This window comes from Macrobrachium rosenbergii, chromosome 14 (genome assembly GCF_040412425.1).
Source record: "Macrobrachium rosenbergii isolate ZJJX-2024 chromosome 14, ASM4041242v1, whole genome shotgun sequence".
NCBI classification, from domain to species: Eukaryota; Metazoa; Arthropoda; class Malacostraca; order Decapoda; family Palaemonidae; genus Macrobrachium; species Macrobrachium rosenbergii.
Genome location: NC_089754.1, coordinates 53943722 through 53965613, shown reverse-complemented (window position 1 = coordinate 53965613; position 21892 = coordinate 53943722). Strand labels below are relative to the sequence as shown.

General features: G+C 34.5%; 1 protein-coding gene across 1 annotated transcript in view; it reads right to left on the bottom strand.

Annotated features, from left to right (window-relative positions):
- LOC136846144 (uncharacterized) overlaps positions 1-21892 on the bottom strand; it is a 59901-nt gene that overhangs the window by 18312 nt on the left and 19697 nt on the right. The gene's annotated exons all lie outside the window — the stretch shown is intronic.

Below are 21892 nucleotides of genomic sequence, written 5' to 3'. Positions count from 1 at the left end.
AAAATCACTTAATTTATTTTCTAAATAAGAACTGAATCGACTTTTTACATAATGTTAACCAGTGATACAATTTACACAATGCGCTTTTATTCATAAAAAAGCAGAGACTTGTGTTACCAACAAGGCTACATAACGCTTCTTTTACATCTTATCGTAATTATCATCATCCTTATTCTCATTCTCATTTGCTCCAGTCGGCTGGCCCTAGTTATTTGCAGCTTTCCTGTATAACTTCTTCCGTGTCATTACTTTCTTTTGATTAGGTAATTATTAGGTTTCTTCATAATGTCTTTGAGTTTTGATGCACTTTCAGCTCTTACGAACACTTGTTGAAACTGGGAGCCATGTATTCGTGGGCTCTGTTTCTAAAATCTGTTGGAAATCTGTTTCATTAATTCATAGATATTTGGGTGCTACTTTGGCTTGTTATCTACGCGTCAAGTACTCCGAGGTGCTAGTACTAAACATGGCGGACGCTCCTTGGGACGCCGTGTTTAGTACTAGCCCCTCGGGGATCAAAGTATTATAATATACCCATTTCTATATTGTGTGGTCGACAAATTATATTAATAAACGATATATCTGTTCTACTTTACATATACCATAGGTGACGCGTAGATAACAGGTCAAGGCAACATTTGTCCATGCTCCTACACATACTAGTGATTTCAGTGGTATTCTTTAGACCTTGTTGAACATATTACGGTTTATCGTCCTTTATTGCAAATTACGCCAAAACAATTTTCTGTTCTTGTTTCCCTGGTAGCCAATGAATATGAATAAAGATATGTTTGGGTATTTCTTTAGTTGTGCTACATAACCTACATGACAGTGACATATTTTCACAACGCCTGGTAACCATATTAATTTGATGTCTCATTTAGAGGCTCAGTTATTGGTATTCTTTGGCGTTCTCGCTGTCTGTGATATTTTCCACTTTTCTATTATTCTATTTTCCCCTTTTCTATTATTCTCTTTTATTTTTCAATGTTAAGCCTTTTTAGCTTTCTTGTTCAAACGTCTTAGTCCTCATTCAACTTCAGTCTTTTCCTGTTCAACCAAACCTTTACGCCGTTCACCCCGTAGTGGGGTAGAGCTGTTAGTGCACCTCATGCGGTGCACTGTAGGCATTACTTAAGGTTCTTTGCAGCGTGCCTTCGGCCCCTAGCTGCAAACCCTTTCGTTCCCTTCACTGTACCTCCTTTCATACTTTCTTTCTTCCATCTTACTTTCCACCCTCTCGTAACAACTGATTCATAGTGCGACTGCTTAGAGGTTTTCCTCCTGTTACACCTTTCAAACCTTTTACTGTCAATTTCCGTTTCGGCGCTGAATGACCTCACTGGGCCCAGTGCTTCGCATTTGGCCTAAATTCTATATTCAATTCAGTTATACTCACAAAACCAACGATCTGTGCCGAGTCTGTGTTTTAGTTTAAGCTCGTGTCGTACTATGATTGAGACTGGTTTGACCTGAAATGTTCATTAATTTGGTCATCACAGTTGTCAGGGGAAAGCAGAAAATTGAAATTTTGAGTCTTTCTCTCTCTCTCAAACACACCCACACACACACACACACACACACACACTATCGTTGTTTCCAAATCAGGCTGCATCGGTTCGAATCATGTTTGTGACGAAGCTCTTATATTTTTGAATGAAACTTCCTTTAGCTGTAGGCTATGCCCAAAGTATATTGAAGTGGATATTAACGATGTTTGTGGAGTAATGTTCGTGAATATCTGTCTATCTATCTATCTATCTATCTACACACACACACACACACACACACACACACACATATATATATATATATATATATATATATATATATATATATATATATATATAAAATGTAGAATCTACTGGTCACTTTTTACCAAATACACACGTAGCTGGAATAGCCACAATGCTCTCTTTAATTTCTCGAATTATATATCACGGTGTTGTGTTAAAGTTTTATATATATGTATATATATACATATGTAAACACTTACACATTATTATTAAGAGGTGAAAGTGAGGTAGGCAACTAAGAGAAAATACGGTGACCGAGAGGGAAGGACACAGGACGGTCATTTAATGGATCTCAGAATAAAAGATGAGCCTTACATCCGAAAGGTTAACACCAGTAAACTATTTATCAGTAACAACTATCTTTAATAGCCAGATTCCCAGATAAAAAATCAGTTTTATGTGACAGCAGTAAGCTTGTTCTTAACCATTTTCAGAACGGAGTAACTTTGATCATGGAAACTGACAGATCGTATGGGCCTAATTCTCGAACTGATAATACTGTTTTGACGGCTGTCGGTAGTGACCAGAGTACTCTATAACCTATGGCTATTGTAGTCTCCATTAGTGAAAGGAATCCTCCACTAATTATCTCGAAGCAAACTGAGACAAATTTCTTCGCTAATGACGCCAAAATTACATATCCAGCATGAAATATGAAGTAGGAAAAGAAAAAGAAGAATTCTATGTAAGGATATTTACGGTTACACAAACATTCCACCTAGTAATGAGCATCAACGTGAATCGGAATGGGTTCTTTCCATTAGCCTAGTTCCGCCTTTAGGAAAAACTGGTATTGATCAAGACCGACAGGGACTGCCTCTATGGTAAAATAAATGTTTCATCTACCTCTTAAGGCCATGTTCATTATACCGACGTCGGTACTCAGTGTTTATGGAATGTCGTTGCAGGATTTACTACATATTCAAACAGGCCGCGTATACAGAAAACGCCTCTAGAGTCTAGAAGGAAGCGTTTTCTGGTCACGCTATGTTCGGAATGTTTATTCTTCATAACCAAGGGCGTATTGATGTTGCTAAGGGGTGGCATGTCCTTTGTTTTCTGCCTGTAAGTCATCAAAAGGAAAAGCTGAAAAGCTGCCGATTCCTTCCTGACGAATGGCGACAACTAGGGGTTGTATGAGTCTAGTATTTCACATTTTTTTGTTCTGTTTCGAGATCGGCATTCAATCCAAACATGACTATCAGATCCGTAGGTATACAGCAAACTATCTCGACGTCATCAAACGCACATTTTAGTCCTATGAAGAATCTACTGATGACAGACACTACATTTTGTAACATTCCATCCCAGTAATCGCCCTCGCCCATTATATTACCGGCTCCTACACATAGTATAGAGAAGGAGCTACGTAACTTTGGGTCGGGAGCCCTCGTGTTGACAAGGCCAGTGTAATTTAGAAGGAGAACTTGCCGTCTCGGGATTTAAGTGGCAGAGGTCGCTATTATTCACCCTTTTATTTTGATACACTTAATTTTGTATGAAAGGCAAATCTACGAAATAGAATTTCATTGCTAGTCTCATAAAGAACCACACACACTGTCCAATCAACTTTTGTGTAAATGGTGACATTAAAGTGCAATCAGCCATTATGATGATGTTTAACTCTTACAGACATGGCTATTTATATATTAACATAATTTTGTGTAATCTATTCAAATTTTAAGGTAAACGAGATTTGGAAAATGTACGCTAGTATGCGGGGTCCTTCACATGGATGGAAATATTTTTACACAAAGAATAATGGAGATAAAAGATATAAATAAATGGCTTAACAGAACAGTAGGATAGCAAATTTCCGTCACTGCCTTTACGAGAAAATAATAATGTCTTGAAAAAGCCGGTACTGGGTCAAACAGCCTACTATATAGACTCAGCAACCCGTAAAGCTTGGCGCTAAGCAAAATCAGTTTTGAGTTATATATATATATATATATATATATATATATATATATATATATATATATATATATATATATATATATATATATATATATATATACAATGTACTCATAGAAAAGTGAAAGACAGTTCAGAGTTCTAGCGGAACTTTTATTCACGTAAGAGGCGGTCAAGTAATAAACCGGAAAGATACAACGTTATATATCAAGGGATATTTTAGACACATTGATAACAGTCATGTTCCACTGATACAACTTGTTAATATGAACTCCAATCCAGGATTTTACAAATTTGATCATGTAATGACAAATGTAATACTTTAAGAACCAAACGTCATAAGAAGCTTTACCCTCGTCAGACTGCAAAATATCATAGAGAAAACAAAAATAATAATGGGCTGTTTGCTATAACACCTACTTTTGTAGACCCAGCAATGAGACGTTTCATCTCGACGCTTGTTTATGTATTTTAAGTAGGACAAAAGTAATGTTACAGTATTGTACCTTTCTATTTTCTTTTCCTGCGAGTACATTTAGATGCCACAGAACCATTGTGGTACTGGACGAGATCTCTCTCTCTCTCTCTCTCTCTCTCTCTCTCTGTATATATATATATATATATATATATATATATATATATATATATATATATATATATCATATATATGTGTGGTATAGACATGATGTACGTATAGTTTAGCATGTATACAAAGTGCTCCGAGGCCCTCGTGGAAAGAAAAGTCGCATTTATTGTTGGCGTGTTAAGCGGACACGACCCACTTCTCGAGCTGTACCGGTTCAGCCTAAGTGGAACCGGATAGCCTATGACTACCGATATCTGTAAGATCTTGCTCGAAATTAAATGTCAAAGTCCTACTGGGATCACGAAGTTCCCGGGACCGTGAGCTAGAGAGCTGTGAAACTAGGCCGATTCACCTACCTAGCGAAAGGCCACAGAGACAAATCTAGTGCGTAATGAAGTTTTTGTTTTTTCAGGATAATTTTATTAAAATCTCTTGTGCTCCTATGGAATCTGAGCTATGAATTATCTACCTGTTAGTTAGACAACTCTGGGGCACCTCTACGAGAGAGAAGAGGATGTGGCTGACAAGCTCATCCCAAAATATTGGCTTAGAACAGGATGGCTGACAACTACTGGGCCAACTTCTCGAAAGGGAAGTTGGTAAAATGGGATGGTCCCAGAGCAGTGGTTCTTAACCTCTTTTTGAATAATGGGCCCCTTTGAGAATTTGGTGGTAGCCGTGTGTGTGTATGTGTGAATATATATATGTGCGTGCATGTGTGCGTGTGTGTAATTTACGTCCAGTTAGTTCAGCATATATTTAAAATACTCCTGGACCATCATGGAAAGATAAGTCGCAGCAGTTGGCGTGTTAAGCGAACACCGACCCCCATTCTCGAACTGCACTGGTTCAACCTAAATGGAACAGGATAGCCTTTGACAACTATTGATGTCCCTAAGATTTTGCCCTGAAGTGAACTTTCAAGTCCTCACTGTGATAATTACCCAGTTGATCCTGTTGCAACCAGTACGTTGCCAACACAATGAACAAACACAGCCCTCATGGAACCAGTGGCTAGATCACTCACCCCACTAACTAAAGGTAACAGACACGAATCTCGAGCAGACTGATATTTTTTTGAGGATAATTTTTTTTAAAACTCTGACCTGTGAACTATGTACCTGTTAGTTAGACGAATCTGATCCGCCTCTATGTGAGAGAAGAGCATGCGGCTTGCAATCGCTACGACCTATGAGGTTATCCAGCGCTGAAAGGGAATAGAGATTAAAAAAGACTCTGGAGGTGTAACAGGAGGAAAACCTTGCACATGCACTATGAAGCAATTGTTAGGAGAGGGTGGAAGGTAATATGGAATAAAGAGACTATGAACGAAGGTGCAGTAAAAGGAATAAAAAGGGTTGCAGTTAGTGGCCGAAGGGACGCCGCAAAGAACCTAACGTCCACCTTGGTAGGTGTATTGACTGCACTACACCCTATACAGTGTAGAACAGGATGGCAGACACCAACTGGGTCAACTGGAAAGGGAAGTGAACATGGTAAAAAGAGGTGGTTCCAAACCTTTTTTGAGCAAAGGACCCCTACGAGAATCTTGCGGAAGCCATGAGCCCCGTCCCCATAAAAATGCCTACAATCACATGAAAGAGCATTTTATGATATACAGCATACACAAACATACAGTATACATGTATGCTACGTTCAACCAACGGGTGAACGATCACAGGCCTTTGGTTACCCTATTCAGTAAATAATATAAAGATTCAATTTTGTACATAGAGGTTCTCAGCCCTTTTCCTGCCGTGGTTCCCTCCCAGGGTACTTGAGTTCTCGTGGCTCCCCCAACCGAGTCCCAACAACTGGTGCCTCATGACTGCCAACTAGTTAATGTCTGGCTCACCGTCGCCTCCTTTTTTAATGCCCATGCTATTTCTCGCCTTAAACAATAAAGGAATAACCCAACTGAACTAAGAGAGTCTGTTGGGAAGGCGAGAAAGAACAACTGACCAGCTTTCCATAGTAGTGGGTAATTCTTACGCATTTCATCGCTCGTTCACTGCGTCTGGGATTCACGGCTTCTGAAGCTCGCTTGAGCTTTTGCTTCGGTTTGTAAATCTACATGGCTTATTGCTGGGTGATATATGAAACGGATCCACAGACCAGTGTGGCATCGTCATTTGGGTGACGTCAGAGAAGCAAGCTAACAGATCTTTGTGCAGCTGCTTCAGGTAGTCGAGAAGTACGGTTATTAGATTATCAACAAGCAGCTGGCTGATTAGCTATCATTTACCAGAACTTAGGGTTTAATGATTATTTACCCTCGAGATGGTCATGCAAGTTTTCTATCTCCAATAAAAATAACAGTCACGAACAAGCAACTCAGATATTGAAATGTAATGTTTTTCTTATGTAAATGAAATATTTTTCTTATTATGTAAAAGAAATGTAATATTTTTCTAATAAAAGATAAAAAAAAAAAATCTGAGCTAAATGTTTTTTTCTGTTGCCGCCCCCTTTTTCCAATTCTATCCTGTGGCCCTCCAATCCTTCGGGCCAGCCCTAGGAGAGCTGTTAATCAGCTCAGTGGTCTGGTAAAACTAAGGTATACTTAACTTCTGTGGCCCCTCAAAATTTCTCACGGCCCTCACTGAGAAACCCGGCATTGTACTGTCGCGAACCACTGCTCTCTCCGTAAAAAGGACAAAGATTCATTTCAGCAATACATAAATAAGTGGATGCATAGACCACGTGAACTAATAAGTTTTTATTTGGCTATATGTACAGTAAGCAAACATTTACATTTTGTCACATTTTCAAACACAAAGATATTAGGAAGCGCCAACATTTTAAGCAGCGTAACGGGTAGTTATGAAGTTATCAGGGGCTCGAAACTAAGAGATTTCCTTATCCTGCACCTACCTAATTCCACCGCCTGGCTTTTGTTTAAAGCCTTTGTTTTCCCTAAACTTATTGGATATACTGTTAAAACCGCACAATTTTTTTTTATGTTTATAGTAAAACACATCTGTCATGGAGATGAAAATATAGGACGTGAAAGCTGAATTTCATCTTTTTTAATAAAAATTTATTATGTAAACTTCAAGGAAGCCCCGAAGCCCATCTATTAACCCCTTCGGGGCCCATCTATTAACCCCATCTACAGAACCCCTGCTCTAGAGAGTTGAAAAGACAAAATACCTAAAAGTAATCTCAGGTCCGTGATCCTGAACATAAAGATGGGGAGATTAGCAAAATTTTTGTCATTGGCAAAATGCTACGTTATCGCGAATACTCGATTAAATACTGACGTGAATAAAGAACCAAAAATCGATTGCAATTTTCGAAGCCAAGAGAAGTATAGTACTAATATTAACCTCGGCACTTGGACAAGAAATTTCGGTGGTCGTCAATAGTCACAGGATAAAAAGTCACAATTTTGGCTAGGAAAAAAAAAGTCACATTAATTTATGGTGGCACAGGGGAAAAATTCACAATATTGCTTGGGAGTCATTATTTTTGTGGTATTTACAATCTTTTGTTTATGTTTATACGGAAATCCCAACGGGCTAGTACTAAACACGCCGCAAAGGTGGATACATACCGGGTTCAAACCCTTGGGGGCACACTATTCAGGAAAAATTATTGTGACTTTTTTCCTGTGACTTTTTTCTGTGACTTTTGTTCTGTGACTTTCTTTTGTGACTTTTTACCCGGATTCAAGGGAACAGGTATCTTACACAGTTGAACCAGCTATTTTTTTTTCTAAAAACCATATATTTCCTTGACAGAACCACTTAGTCCGATTATTATTGAAAATGGGTCTTAAATTACTGAATGTGATTGCAAAACTAAAGAATAATGAGGAACATAACGTAATTACTGTACGCTGAAATTTGTACAATTATGAAAATAATTTATTTGTGGTGATGCACATGAAAAAAATTAAATAATATTGTTACATGAGAATTCCTACATGCAATAATGTAAATATAGAATAATTTATATTGTATAACATTGGGCAATTTCAATAAAAAAAAACAGTACTCGTCGATTCCCTGCTCCTGTATATACATACATACATATGTATAAAATATATATAACATGTATATATATACATATATATATATATATATATATATATATATATATATATATATATATATATATATATATATATGTATATATATACATATAGTATATACAGGAACACCAAAATGACGATTACTGTTCTTTCTTTTTTATTTAAAATGTCCCATGTACATTATGCACTATATATATATATATATATATATATATATATATATATATATATATATATATATATATATATATATATATATATATATATATATATATTAATAAAAGGACCTCATTCAAGCTGGATGGTATCTAATGGAGTATTTATTCAGAAAAAGTTACAAGCTTTCTTGGACAAACAGTCCACACTATTGTACGGATACTTGATAAAGTGGACTGTTTGTCCAAGAGAGCTTGTAACTTTTTCTGAATAAATACTCCATTAGATACCACCCAGTTTGAATGAGGTCCTTTTAGTAATTCTACTAATGCACAGAACAATTGTGTATGTGATGAAGTTAATATGCACATATATCATATATATATATATATATATATATATATATATATATATATATATATATATATATATATATATATATACATATATATACACACATACATATATATCAAAACACAAAAGTATCCACAGGTACATGTGGACGTCGGCCTGGGACCGCGTAGCAGTTTTTAGACTCAAGACCTACGCTTACACACCCCGTCACCACTCCATATATCTCACGAAGCTCGTAAATTTTTGCAGAAATTTATGGCCGCAGGCACATAAAGGTTAAATTGGGGTCAGCGAAGGCCAATATAAACGCACAACAAGAGTTGCATGATTATTAAATCTTTTCCTAGCCATTGCTGTGTTCACTCTTGATACAAACAAGGTTTGTAGCGAGTCGCAATGCCACACTGCTTGCAGGAAGTGTAATATAAAATTAATATATATGTGTGTGATGATCCATTATATTTATATATGCATTATATATACATAGTATAAATATGTACAAGGAATATTACTATTCTTTACACTTATATATATATATATATATATATATATATATAAATTATATTATATACAAGTAATTATCAGAATGGATACTGTAATGTACCTCCATAAAGTATAGGCCTACAGCAAGGTCACGATAATTAAGGTAATTACATAAACAAATATTCATATTCAAATATATAAAAAAGATAGAGAGAAAACAAAATCTTAGATATTAGAAAACTTGAACGAGCAACCTAAATTATCAAAGGAATTATATTTATTTATGGTGTGGTTGATTTTGTACTCAGATTTATTAACCAGTTATTTACGAAAGTTGAGAATTGAAAGATTCTACACCAGGGCAATCCAACCCCATGCCCGTGGGCCAAAAGTGGCCCGTCTGATTTTGAAAGTGGCCCGCTAGATGAAAAACTTATTTGTATATTTCTCTTTTATATGTCATGAAAAATTCTCATTCCTGAATTCTGAGTAATATAATATATATGTATATATACATATACTACACAGTTTTTTCAAGAGTGGCCCTCAGGCTAACAACTTGGAGGGCCCTGTTGTACACCTTCCATACAAATATAGCTCATTTCTTTTCATTAATAATTTTAACATTAACATCTCCCTGTTTCAATAATGGTCATTATTAGTACTGGGCGTTTCAAGTACTCTGGGATATATTACATTGACATCAAATAACGGTGGCCAGTGATAAAAGTCACGGGGGAGAAAGTCACAGGAAAAAAGTCACGACTTTGACCAGGAAAAAGTCACATAATTTATGGTGGCCGGTAATAAAGTCATAGTAAAAAAGTCACGACTTTGGCTAGGAAAAAATCACAGGAAAAAAAGTCACATTACTTTATGGTGGCCGGTAATAAAGTCTCTCGGGAAAAAAGTCACAATTTCGGCTGGGAAAAAAGTCACGGGAAAAAAAGTCACATCACTCTATGGTGGCCGGGGAAAGATTCACAATGTTTCTTGGGGGTCATTACCTTCATGATACTCACAGTCTTTTGTTTGCGTTTATACGGAAATCCCTATGGGACTTGTACTAAACACGCCGCAAAGGTGGCTACATACCGGGTTAAAACCCTTTGGGGGTCACTGTCTAGGAAAGATTATCGTGACTTTTCCTATGTGACTTTTTTTTACCTGGATTCATTACATTTTTTATTTTTTTTAATTTATTTTTTTTTGTTTAAAGGCTTACAATCTTGACATACATAAGAGCAGATTTACGTAGTAGAGTTATACATAACCAAAAAGAAAGTTATTTACAATTATAAACTTTTATAACCTATTCATTTTACATAAAAAATAAAAAAAAAATTAAGAAATTAATTAATTAATTAAAATTAATGTTTTCATGTTTCAAAATTCTATTTTTTTTCTAAAAATGAACCGTAATAATTCTTTATTCTGTTACCGTGCATTAAATATAAATCTCTCCTGTAATTATTGATATTATTAATAAGTAACCTTATGATGTCATTGACATCAAATATCGTATCTATTATTCAGTAATACTGAATCAGCTGTTAACCTGAATGCAATTTTTATAATCCATGGGTTCTAAGAGATAATTCTGCAAGAATTTATATTCATAAAAATGTAAATACCGAACGGCAACGTTAGGGCCATAATTAGCAACCACAGGAACGCCTATTTTTGGTTAAAAAAAATAATCTATTATCAAATTTGATATAAGCAGATAGCATATAAAATTACCCAGACGTCATGATTATTGCCACATGACTCAATTCAAATATAATTTTTAATAATCCAGTTATTATTTTCCGAGTTACCAATTCTATTACAACGCTCACAGAAGATAAAATTAAAATAACATTCCTATCTTTATTAGTGTCATTGACTGAGCTCGTTATGTATCAAAATTTAGCAGAACTTGTATGAAATTTTCGTGTGATATATGAAAGGTGAATTGTATGAAGAAGGCAGGAATTCATACGTCCCAAAATATGTCTACAAACGCGTATAATTTACTGAGTTGTTTTTCCTTCAATACAGATTCCCGAAACCCACTGGCGCGGGGCTCACTGGAGGTGGGTGGGGGCGCGGGGGGGGGGGGGGGGTGGGGGGCCGGGTGAACACGCGTGCTGGATAGAGAGAGAGAGCGGAGTCGTCATTGCCTTAATGAATAAAATATCATTCAGACTCATGTCCGAAAATCAATGTTGTTCCGACGCCCTCCTTTCTTAAGAGTATGTTCCCCCCCAACCCCCACCCCCCAACTCCCACCGCCCGTCGCAGTTCTACTATATTTTATACAGTTCGGGAACATCTGACAAAGCTAGAGTACGCTTTATACATTTCAATACATTTTATACAGTTCGAGCATATTTCATACAGTTCGAGTACATTTCATACAGTTCGAGTATATTTTATACAGTTCGAGTATATTTTATACAGTTCTAGTATATCTTATACAGTTCTAGTATATTTTATATAGTTTGGGTATATTTTATACAGTTCTAGTATATTTTATACAGTTCAGGTATATTTTATATAGTGTGGGTAAATTTTTTACAGTTCGAACATAACTGATGCAGTTCGAGTATATTGTATGAAGTTCCAGTACATTTTATGCAGCTCGAGTATATTATTTAGTTCGAATACATTTCATACAGTTCGAGTATATTTCATGGAGTTTGAGTATATTTTTTTAAAGTTCAAAGTATACTTTATATAGTTCGAGTACATTTTATACAGTTAGAGTGTATTTTATAAAGTTCCAGTACATTTTATACAGTTCCAGTATATTTTCTACAGTTCCAGGATATTTTAAATAGTTCGAGTACATTTTGTACAGTTCGAGTACATTTTATACAGTTTCAGTACATATTAAACAGTTCGAGTACATTTTATACAGCTCGAGTACATTTTATGCAGTTCGAGTACATTTTATACAATTCAAGTACACTTTTATATAGTTCGAGTATATTTCGAACAGCAAAAAAGTTGAATGTCAGAAAAATCCATCGCCAAGATCGAAATTTCAATAAGCGATGCTTTGTGAATCCCAATTTCCACGTCCTCTCATTATCTGTGGAAATCTGTCAAAAGTGCGACTACCCACGTCGTAGTAACCTCTCCTACGCCGTCCCGAGAAACGGGAGTAACTTTTGTGTAGCTAATGAAATCCTTACTGATTACTAAAATGTTAACATTGTGTGCACATTGTAATAATCTTTATTTTATTGCATTATCAGCTGGTTATAGAGTCTATTTTGTCTATTATGTAGCGCGTCGATGTAAATGATTTTTTAACCACTGTGATAAATAGCATAAAAAAGCATATGTATATAATATGAAAATATATTCGTATTAAAGAAAACTACGCAAATTTTCTCAACAAAAGTAAAAAAATAAATTATCGTTATGACAAGTCGAGGAAAACGCAATATGAATGTTTAAAAATTCCATATTAAACGATGAACGAGTCAGTAGTATATTATTCAAGTGACATCACTCGTTTGTTATTGAATATTTCAATGATTTATTTTGAACAAGTCAATAGTATATTCAAGTGACATCACTCGTTTGTTATTGAATATTTCAATGATTTATTTTCCTCGCTGTACGTAAATCTTTAAAGCTAACACAGAACCTGTTCTAAAGTTCTCATTAAAAGCCCTGATTACACCTACTACAAACTTCAGTTACCATTTCATCAAAACGAATTGTTTTCCAAACAACTGACAGTCGCGTAGAAACGGTCTTAGAAGAATATCAACTCTCAAAGCGAAACGTTAGTGGCTAGGGTAGACATCAGTATAACACTTTGGTTGAATGTAGACTTAAAAAGAAAAAAAAAAAAGATCTCTGTATTGGTGTTGATAACGTTCCAATGTATTTTGTGAGTGAATTTGGAAGTTGTACATCATTGTACGGCAAAATATTCCACTACTTGGGATCGCAACTCCTCTCCACCGCGCTGTTTTCGAAGCTTAGTACGGAGAACTTTTAGTTCCGATAGATAAGACGACCCACACAAACACACACGTGTATATGCTGTATAATATATGTATATATATATATATATATATATATATATATGTACTGTATATATATATATATATATATATATATATATATATATATATATATATATATATATATATATATATATATATATATATATATATATATATATATATATATATATTATATATATATAACGGTGTAGGAGGATCTATAATACAAATTACATAATGGATGGCTGAAGTTCTTCGGGAGAGAATAAAGAAGATATGCTGGTGAAGAGCGTATAATTGAAAGGAAACCCAGAAACAAATATATATATATATATATATATATATATATATATATATATATATGTGTGTGTGTGTGTGTGTGTGTGTGTGTGTGTGTATGTGTGTATACAGTATATATATATATATATATATATATATATATATATATATATATATATATATATATATATATATATATATAGAGAGAGAGAGAGAGAGAGAGAGAGAGAGAGAGAGAGAGAGAGAGAGAGAGCTCTAAACAGGAATCTTATGGACTCTATATATACGGGATTCAAATCCTTGTAAATAAAAATAACTCGACGTCTCTAAGTTTAATCATGATGCATTACTCTCCATAGAGATGTTACGGAACCTCTACTATAAATATAAGATTCAAAGCTGGATATTATTTGATAAAAAAAAAAAATAAAGAGGCTAGCGCGAACTTGCAACTTGAACCGTGGTGCAATAGACCAATTCGTTTTGCTGAATATTCCACGCAAACTTGTTGCATCCGCTTCGATACGTTCGTCACATCTAAACACGTATGGTTCGGGTTGCACCGAACGCGTCTGAAACAGTGGTAATGCGCAGTTACTGACGTTTGCCCCCCTCCCTCCCTCTCTCTTCATAGACCTTAGTTGTTGCCTACGTGGATGTGGATGAAACCCACGCATGACTGCATGACTCATATACACCCACCCCCCGACCGCCTCAACCCCACCCCCATTCCCACTCCCGCCACACCCCAAACCCAACCCTCTCAACACCTGCTCCCATGCTTCCTAAGCTTAAGGTTTCTCAACTTTTTCTTTTATCACGTTATTAGCTGCTCCAAAAGCGACTAGGCCCCAATGCGGGCATAAGGCCACTTTATCAACAGCAACAACACATGACGTCTCTGAAATACCATCATGACTTTCACCAAGTTCATTATATGGAAACGGAAAAATCATAGGAAAAGCGATGTATGAAAAAAATTACGAAAATGAAAGAATGGCCAATGAGATTATTATGGTTTTCCAATGGCAAGTAAATCAAGATGACAGAGTAATTAATATATAAATGTTTTATATACATATACGTACACTTTATATAAATTATATATATGTATACACAATGTGTATATATATTTGTGTTTCACGAGGGACAAAGAAAATATGATGTAGTCGTCATGAATATAATAATAAAAATAATGTACAGAGTAAGCTTGCGCGAAGTTGTATATTGTACGTTAATGTAACGAAGGATTATGTACAGTGATCAGTAATAACGATATTTTCTTTCACAAGAACAAAAAACATGACTAAAACAATAGCATACCGTAGATAAATGATTCTCATTTAAATGTTTTTCAGTTCTCTTCAGATTAATGATAACGTTATGTGTCAGTAGTAGAATCCTGAGAGAAATAGTACTAGTAAAAAAAAATATATATATAAATTTAAAATTAAAACCTCTCTCCTAGGCGTATATTACAAAAACATTCTGAATGTGCTTGATTCCGAATTGCAGAAGAAAAATGTTTTTAAGTACAACGTTAATGTTGTATAGTGAATATTTGTAAAATTAAAAGGAAAAAAATCTAAGATAAGCTTCGTGATATTGTAACTGTAGACCAATGTATATTGTACATTGTACATTTTTTTCGGTTTTTTGTAAAAGAAAACTACTGTGCCGACTTTGTTTGTCCGTCCGCACTTCATTCTGTCCGTACTCAGTTCTTAAAAACTAGAGGCTAGAGGGCTGCAAATTGGTATATTGATCATCCACCCTCCAATCATCAAACATACCAAATTGCAGCCCTCTAGTCTCAGTGGTTTTCATTTTATTTAAGGTTAAAGTTAGCCATAATCGTGCTTCTGGCAACGATGTAGGATAGGCCACCACCGGACCTTGGTTAACGTTTCATGGGCCGCGGCTCACACAGCATTATACTGAGACCACCGAAAGATAGATCTATTTTCGGTGGCCTTGATTATACACTGTAGCGGCTGTACAGAAAACTCGACTGCGCCGCAATTATAGTATTACGTGAAATCTTCTGTAACTATGTTTTCAGTGCATCACTTTAAGCCTATCTTAAATTAGCTGTCTTTTTTTTTATTTTTATTTTACAAATGTTCATCATACAACATTTACCTTATATTTAAATAACTATTTCCTTTAATCTGTATAACCATTACACAATACTTGAGTCATTGACATTCAAAATGTTTTTTTGTAATATACACCTTAGGAAATAAGTTCTTCACTTTTAACTTATAATTCTCCATTAACAGGGGTTTCCTTATATTTCCTTGAGAAAACATTTTTCAATAAAGAACCATTTCCTTGAGAAAAACATTTTAAAATAAAGAATACTAAATAAAACTTTTTACTTTTTTCTAAAAAAACATATTCCATATATTTCCTTGAGAAAAACATTTTTCAATAAAGAACCATATATTTCCCTGAGAAAAACATTTTTCAATAAAGAATGCTAAATAAAAGTTACTTTTTTCTAAAAAAAAACATATGCCATATATTTCCTTGAGAAAAACATTTTTAAACAAAGAATGCTAAATAAAACGTTACCTTTTTCCTTAAAAAACGCACTCCACACATTTCCTTGAGTAAAACATTTTTAAACAAAGAATGCTAAATGAAACTTTAATTTTTACTTAAAAAACGTATTCCATATATTTCCTTGAGTAAAACATTTTTAAACAAAGAATGCTAAATGAAACTTTACTTTTTACTTATAAAACATATTCCATATATTTCCTTGAGTAAAACATTTTTAAACAAAGAATGCTAAATGAAACTTTAATTTTTACTTAAAAAACATATTCCAAATATTTCCTTGAGTAAAATATTTTTAAACAAAGAATGCTAAATGAAACTTTAATTTTTACTTAAAAAACATATTCCATATATTTCCTTGAGAAAAACATTTTTAAACAAAGAATGCTAAATGAAACTTTACTTTTTACTTAAAAAACGCATTCCATATATTTCCTTGAGTAAAACATTTTTTAAACAAAGAATGCTAAATGAAACTTTACTTTTTACTTAAAAAACGTATTCCACATATTTCCTTGAGAGAGAACAAAAAAAAAAAATGCTTTGCAAGTGACGTAACTTTATCTGTAATCGTATTTTTCTCATACTACCACTAGAAAGATTTAACTCCGTTTATCACCCCTTCCTCCCCCATGATATATTCTCACATACTGTGCCATCATCACAAACCACTATCACCGTCCTTGATCTTGTTACAAATAAATTCATATACGTGTATTTACGATAAGTGACTGAGGGTATCAGAGAGAGAGAGAGAAAAAAGATATTCCTGTCAAATAATAGATGTGTTGAATTGCATACGAACAGAAAAATGAGATAAAGAGTGCTTTGTGACTTGAATTGCAAACGAAAGAACACGTGAGCGTTAAACCTGAAAAAAGAAAAGAAAAAATAGATGACGAGACATGAACAAAGAAGGCGAGTCAGGCGGGCCCGGTACGATCGTGAACAGTTCCTGAAACAGGACGGCGAACACTTGTGAAGCCTGCGCGACCGCACAGACATACACACTCACATTATAATATATCCACACATATACATACACACGCACATTATATATATATATATATATATATATATATATATATATATATATATATATATATATATATATATATATATATATATCAATATATTCACCGATCAAGTTGGGGAAATTGATTACGAAATTCGACTGGCTTTCTATATACCTATATGCATTCCAGTCTACTACATCACCAAAGCCGTTTTGGCTAAGGCTAAATAAAATTATTTTGGTGTTCTTTAAATACTCAACCCTCCCCCCCCCAAAAAAAAAAAAACAGAAAAAGCCATTTCCTGTCTTGTCACATCCTCTGCACTAGCGTTGGCGACGCTGTTCATACGAAGTCTTTTCTTGAGTTGGTAAAAATGATTGTTCATGTTTGTGTGATTGTAGTATTTAAAAGTTATTAAAGTTCTCTTACGTACACATACAATCACAAAACGTACCAAATGAATTGCTTAACTTTGTATTAGTTTTTATATATTAACTACATTGTGACAACTAACAATAAATGAAGTATATGTATATGATATAAAGAATATATTTGTGTGATAGATAACTATGTGCAAAATTATGTCAATTTTCTTAATAAAAGTAAAAAAATTTTTTCAGTACTACTAATTATATATAATATATTGTATATACAGATATTGTTATTTTACGCTAAAAGATAAAAAAAAAATAACTACGAAGCTGACCTTTTAATTTTTTTTTTTAAGTAAGGATGATTCTGATCAACTATTCGACAGCAAACCATGAATAAATTAAATAAACGTTCTATATTAAAGCATAAACAAATTAATATACATATGTTTATATTTCGGCCCCATTAAATATTCAAATGCCCACCTTGACAATCAATTATTTTGATCGAGGCATGAGGTGCTATAGACTTAGTTCAAATTCTGCTTGTGATACTGTTAAAAATGTAAAATATTGTACAGTTTCTCCCAATTAAAGATAAAAAAAGTTATATATCTAATACTGAATTCTTTTAGCTGTTAATCAGCTCAGTGGTCTGGTTAAACTAAGGTATACTTCATCTTTTTTTTTCCCCACGAGGAATCTTTTGCATGGAATGTTTCTTTAAAAATGAATGGATTTTACCTTAGTCCCACAATTACGAAGAGTCAGTTACCATAATCATTATTATACAAATTTAATGGTTTCCGCAGATTTACTTGGGAATGCAAATGAATAAGTACGAAATTTTTCATTCCCAAAAATTTAATTTTTCTAGCAATGAAATTTTTAAATGCGTCTTCATTATCAGGTATGAGTAACACATTGACTCCCTCGCCCCAACCCCGCCCCCTTAAATCTAGATAACTATTGTTTTAACTTTTAAAAATCCGTCAGATTTCGGATATCTGTTATTTTTACGACAGGGCCTCGGTTACGTTCTGCTCACTGGCTGATCTTTAAGCTCTATCAACGTCTGGAAAACTTTTTTTTTTCCGGCATGACCTGAAATGAGGCGAGGATTGTAGTCATATATATATATACACACACACACACACACACACATATATATATATATATATATATATATATATATATATATATATATATATATGTATATATATGTATATATATATATATATATGTATATTATGTGTATATATATTATATATGTATATATCACATATATACAATTTAACTTGTATTTAATGTATTGTCTGTATGAGAGAGAGAGAGAGAGAGAGAGAGAGAGAGAGAGAGAGAGAGAGAGAGAGAGACACGTTTCAATAGCCATATTTGCTGCGAAACGTATCTGCTGGGTCATGAAAGCATAAGAAAAAAAAAAAAAAATTCGCTATGCGGGATGACTACCAACGCAAACCCACAAGCACGACATTTGAACCGCAAAATAGGTATATTTTTTTTTCCCTTTTACCCACGTCAACAAAGTGTGCTTGCTTCCTAATAAGGGCCAATAGTCAACAACTGTGTAATGACTTTCATTTCCTGAACTGGACAAAACGATCAGTTTGCACTGAAGCACAAACTCGATTTCACCGTGACTCTTATTCCATGCTTGTCAGGCTATACTGCAACCCGAGAATTATCGCATAATCATTGTTTTTTTTTTTCCTTAACATTTAATCTTTTGTAATATACTGTCGTGTAAAAGCACGTTAAAAGAAGAAGAAGAAGAAGAAGAAGAAGAAGTTATAGTTTGTAAATCAACTTAAGCCCAAAGGTTCGCCCAGAGCTCCGTAACAGACCCCGAAACAAATTGTTGCTGCGCAGTATTCGTATTCCCATGGCAACGACAGACAGAACAGTCGAGGCGGTGTACACGAAAGGAACACGTAGTGACGTCTGTATGAGCCGAGACCCGTGGAATTCAAGGGTCGATAAACGTATCGCTTATAGTGCCTGCCACCCGAAAATGTGGCCCCACAGAAAGTCCCTCCTACTACCCCAGTGGAAAATTCTCTACCCTGTGCTCCGTATAATGTAGAATGGATGCCAAACCTGTCACCTTTGTAGTGTATATTCAGTCAGGAATGTCTCGAAAATGTGCCTATCCCCTCATATATAACTAGATCAAAATGTTAATAACAGAAACACGCGAATGAATGCGTCAATAAAGATATATATATATATATATATATATATATATATATATATATATATATATATATATATATATATACTGTACAAGCAACTAAATGAACTGGTTTACTATACTTAGAACCACAATCGTATAGTATTTACACGAAACCATATAATTATACGAATGGTAAAAGAAAAGTACGTAATTGAAATTGACATATTCTGAGCATAAAAAATGCTAAAATATTAAACCCCGCTAGTTTGATATGACCGGAACTTTAAAAGAAAAAAAAAAAACATATAGTCTACTGAATTTACTTGCAGCGTAAGGCTTTAATGTGATAACTGCGTTCGAAAATGCAACAGGTCTCAAGCTGGATAGAGCTAAAACTAGTATTACTGGGATCAGGAATCGTGGGGGGGGGGAGCAGATATGTGCTTAATAAACAGAATCTAGACTTATGCAGAACTGGGAATTGGTTGACAGAATCTAGACCTATGCAGAACTAGGAACTGGTTGACAGAAGTTAGACCTATGCAGGACTGGGAGTTGGTTGACATAATCAAGACCTATGCAGAACTGGGAACTGGTTGACAGAATCTAGACCTATGCAGAACTGGGAATTGGTTGACAGAAACTAGACCAATACAGAACTGGGAATTGGTTGACAGAATCTAGACCTATGCAGGACTGGGAATTGGTTGTCCGTGAGCTTGCAGACAGCAATGAATTATTGTAGGTACGCTTGATAAAGTATATGGCCAGAAAATAAATGAAATATATATATATTTTTAGAGATTTATAGAGGCAAGTATCAGCCAGTGGGCAGAGCAACTTTGTTTTTAACCGCCACTCCGAATGAAGGTGGTCTGAATTTAGCATATCACAAAACTGCCTTAATTCTTGCAACTACAAGTCTTAAAGAAGCCTCATTTGGAAGGGAAACGTCTTCAAGAAGCCTTATTTGGAAGGGAAAGGAACTTTAGTTACATCAAAACAAAACCGAACCATTTCGTAGAAACTGCCCTGTGTAGAGACTAGTCCTTTGTTACTCCTATACTCATTGAGTCTATTCTAATGGAACATGAGACTGATCCACAAGGATCCAAACTTTCCTACTTTAAAAAGCAAAGCCATTTACACATCGTTTGCCAAGATTCCAGAGGAACATTTACTGATTCGTGAACTGGTAACAGGAGAGGAAATTTACATTCACGTAAATGAGGTACAAACATAGTACGATTACAATGACTGAATGACAGAAATTATGAAATGAAGGCTATTGCAGCTTCTGTAATGCTCCAGGGTACACAATACACGTATTTTGAATTTGGCGTAAGGGCACCAATGTTTTTAACCGATACGTTGATGTGTCCCGCTTCTGATAACGAATTTTGGATATAAAAGGACACAGAAGATAAAATCAAAGCAATATTATTATTCACTAATGTACTGTATTTTATCTAGGTCAGTGCTGTTGAAAACTTATGAAAGTGGAACTCAGTTTTCTCAATGGCAAACTTAATACTACAAATGGTTTTTGAAATCCACCCATAGGAATAATATATAATACACACACACACACACACACACACACACACACACACACACACATATATATATATATATATATATATATATATATATATATATATATATATATATAAAGTAACCAATTCATTAATGGCAGTGGCACATAAAATGTCCTGTCCGAATGTGGATACCATATACGATGGTTTTGTATCAACTGACTTCTAACACCCAATACATAAACCAGTCCTAAGAAAAATAACATTCCTATTGTACAACAGTATCGTGCGCATATATATATAAGAGAAAAGGACAAGTTTTTCCCCGTGACATGGAGATTAAAATCGATCTTCTAAAATGAAAATGACACTTTGATGCCCACGGCACAACTGAAACTAAATATCCTTGTATTGCAAGCACCTGATTGACCGTGATTCAGTATATATGTATTAAACATACATAAAGGTTTATACTCATGAAGCTGTTTTCTAAAAATTACAGGAAAATAGTCGGGAGGAATTTTGTATTTTGGAATGACGCCAAAATGAAAAGGAAATTGCAATATTTAGTACTTGATTTAAAAATATACAATT